Raw genomic sequence first — 3,597 nt, forward strand, 5'->3', positions numbered from 1 at the left:
TGACATTCTGTGTGTAGTTTCCTACAGCATCATCTTAATATCAGCAATGTTAATCTACATCCACTACCTTCTCAGTCCCTTACATGTTTCTAATCCGCAGTCAGGATCCAAAAGCTTAGTTACTGAGGTTTATCATTTAGAGCAGCAGCCCAAGTGTTGCACTAGGCACACATACCTGCTGCATTAGAATAAAACAAGATGCTAAGGAACCTGGGATGTAATGTGTTAGTGGATTGGGTTTCTTTCCTGCTCCCATCTCTCTTTCAATAATGCAATGCTGTGTAACAGAAAAGCAATATAAACAAACAGATATACTGGAGTTTCTAGTAAGCAACTGGATTCTACCTTTTCACCTCAGTTTTTTTAAAGGACTTTCTGCTTTTTCCCTAACAGGACATAGAGTAATTTTTAATTAACTCATTCCCCTTTTTCTCCTCTCCCCCCAGCACCACACAGAAAGTACTTATTGAGTGTAAAGACTGAGTAACATTACAAGAGCTCAGGAGCTGGAAGAACCCCAGCAGCAGATGGCAAAAACAGCAGCAGCCACTTACAAAAGGAGTCCCATTTTATTGTTTCCCCTGGGGCCTCTGCCACTCATGCTTCACACACTTAGCTGCATGTGCATGCTGTGTAACTCTTGGGGTAGACCTTCCTATGTAGTAAAATGTGTGCCAGCCTCAAAGGGACTGTAATATTTTACATGAAACTATACAGCCTAATTTTTTTGTGTCTAAATACATTTAACAGTGTAAGAAGAATGTCTGAATCTAAAGATCTACAAAATGCACCTATAAAAACGGGTCCATGGTAGAAAAAAGTTACAAATGGACTGCTGCTACCAACTATCACTTCAAGGTCACTTGCCCCAACTGACCTCTTATTAAATGTGGTTACCCCAGCAAGAAGGAACAAAAAAAAAGCCAAGATAGAGATGGTGCTGTATAACCTGTGGTTCGCAGCACTCTGGCATTGTGTTTGAACTGAATGCTTAATGTCCTGCCTTGTCTTTTTGTTCCTCTGTAAAGTGTAAATTCCCTTTTGCGGAAATTTAATAATGCATCTTAACTCTGACGTGCAATTCCTATGATGGGTAAATCTCAGATATTCAAGCTTCACTGAACAAACTCACAGTATATGTGACTTCATACAGGTGCGTATGATGCTAAGGAAGTTTGGAAATTGGATTTATTGTGGATTTATTATAAAATAACCTCTAATTACTGGAGAGTGTTTATTGCCACAACAGGCAATTGTGGAACAACGAGGAATAGAACTTCGCTGGTTGAGAAGGAATGAGTGAATAGTGTGAACAGGAAACCTTAAAATTCAATATGTTTTGAAATTCAAAAGCTTAAGCTGAAACCATAAAGAAGAGTCAATGCTATTGCAGGGGAATTACAGTTTAAGGAATACGAAAACCAACCTAGCTCAAGTGTATTTCATACTGGCATTTCCATTCTTGCCTAAAATGCTTGAAAGGTTTGTGTCTCTGAGTACTGCTTGAACTGTCAAGTTGATGAGTGCAGAGGAACGCGACAATAATAAAAAAAATTTTTTTTTTTGCTTGTTTTTTGACCTAAGGGGCAGGAGGGATACAGAAGACCAAATACGTAGCTTTAACAAACTGGTTAAATATACCTAAACATTCCTAAAAAAATATAAAGTCGCATCATAGGTTAATACAAAACTTGCAATTTCCAGCCTGTCTCTACCTCAGCAGTAAGGCAGACATGATAGAATGACAGAGGAGAGAGCTACAGATTGACAGATGAACAAGAACTTTGGGGTCTGAGTCATGAATTCATTGACTTACTGCACTGTAGAGCACCAGGCCCTAGCTAACTCATTCTGAAGTAGCAAGCAGCAAAACCCACACAGGAACAGAAACCATCAATACAGAAGATACATGGCTTTGACCCTTGGTCATGCCTGCAGGTCAGTGTTCCACGGGTAACTTGTTCACACTTCGTACCTTAGAGCGGTTGCAGACTACGGCACTCATGTTTATTATACTTAAGAAAAGATTAGATTAATAAACAAAAACAAGCTCATGGGTATTGAGTAGACCCCATGTGATTTAATTATTTCTTTACTATCAATTCCAACGGGATGTTCCCCCTTCAGCATAGCAGATTCTACACTCATACAAGTGCTTTGTATGACTGCTGCAACAAAAATACCAGAAGAACACAAACACTACCTACATTTTCCAGCAAATAGTTAAATTTTGACACTCCACTAAAAACCATTTCACTGAAGATGATGGTGGTTTGGCACATCTGAAAGAAAGGGGAAAAGAACTGACACACAAGCAGATTCTCTTGCTTGCTTCCCAAGATCTGTACAAAACTCATAAGCCCCCATCTTGCCGCCAAAAAGCGAACTGTAGAACTGGACTCTATAGCCTCAGGGACACACGTCTTGGGTCACTTTTCCTTCTCATAAGAGAAGACAAAGTAGAAAAAAAAATAATAAAATCATACCTCTCTCCTGCACAGTTCAAATTACAGTTTTGGAAACCACGGTGTCCTCCGTGACCCAGGTTTGTCTTTGAAGTGAGCAAGCAGAAGAGGCAATAAAATGTTTAAGAGAAGGATGAGAGAACAGATGAACATATGCTATCAAACTCAGTGTCTAACAACAAATGATTCAACATGAGAGACTGAACTGAGGTTTTTATACACCAGCAGTCCTCCATTGTAGAAATTCAATAGGATGGTTATTTATTGACTCAATTAAAATCTTAATAGATGAATGACAACCTTGTTTCTATGACAAGGCACTGATGTTTCTAGGGGGAGGAAGTTTTAGTACTTCCTACTACTTTTACATTTTAGTAGACCAAGGAAATTACCAAAGTTAACACAAAAGACTCTTATTTTAGACAGAAAATAAAGGTTACCTGAAGAGATTATTTTAGGAAATATTATGGTATTCTTCATCATAACCCCTGTCCACGTACTGAAATAGCAGCTATGACTCTTCAGCCTGATTCGGTGAAATACGCAATTTAGAAGCCTTAGGGACAGCTGTCATTACATTTTTGTATTTCACTTCATTCTCCTCTACATGTTTGACTGTTCAACTGCTCAGGACATTTAGATTTTTGTTTTTTGCCAGTTTAACTTTCTGATTACCTTATATAATAAAACACTGCCAATGTTCAAGACACAAATGCCCACGCCAGAAAAAAGGTGCAACTTCCAAATTGCTTTTGGTCAAGAAAAGAAGAAAGTAGAAACCCATGTAAACTAGAGCTCTGCAGAATTCCAAAGTGTTGGCACACAAGTCCCTGTAGGATGTATATGAACGGGCTTTCACTGAATTACAAGGCAAAAATTAATCATTTGGTCTAATTGTGTTCTATTTTCAGTAGTAAAGGTGTCACTGTTATCAATTGTTGCAATTTTTAAGACTGGACGATCCTTGTGGGTCCCTTCCAATTCAGCTTATTCTGTGATTCTGTGAAAAAAGAAAGGAGGAGAGGGGGACAGGGGAAGAGAGGAAGAGGGGAAGAGGAGGAGGGGACAAGAGAGGGAGAGTGGTACGAAGGAGAAAGGAGAAAGGAAAGTAGAAAGAAAAAAGAAGAAAGAA

General features: G+C 38.8%; 1 protein-coding gene across 1 annotated transcript in view; it reads right to left on the minus strand.

The window, feature by feature from the left end:
* The window catches only part of BANK1 (B cell scaffold protein with ankyrin repeats 1), a gene marked incomplete at its 3' end in the record, with an annotated part of 115,697 nt that overhangs the window by 17,805 nt on the left and 94,295 nt on the right, over positions 1-3,597 (minus strand). The window lies entirely within an intron of this gene.

The sequence above is a fragment of the Empidonax traillii genome, unplaced genomic scaffold, assembly GCF_003031625.1.
Source record: "Empidonax traillii isolate 1590-97213 ecotype Southwest subspecies unplaced genomic scaffold, ASM303162v1 scaffold427:size767076, whole genome shotgun sequence".
Classification (NCBI taxonomy): Eukaryota; Metazoa; Chordata; class Aves; order Passeriformes; family Tyrannidae; genus Empidonax; species Empidonax traillii.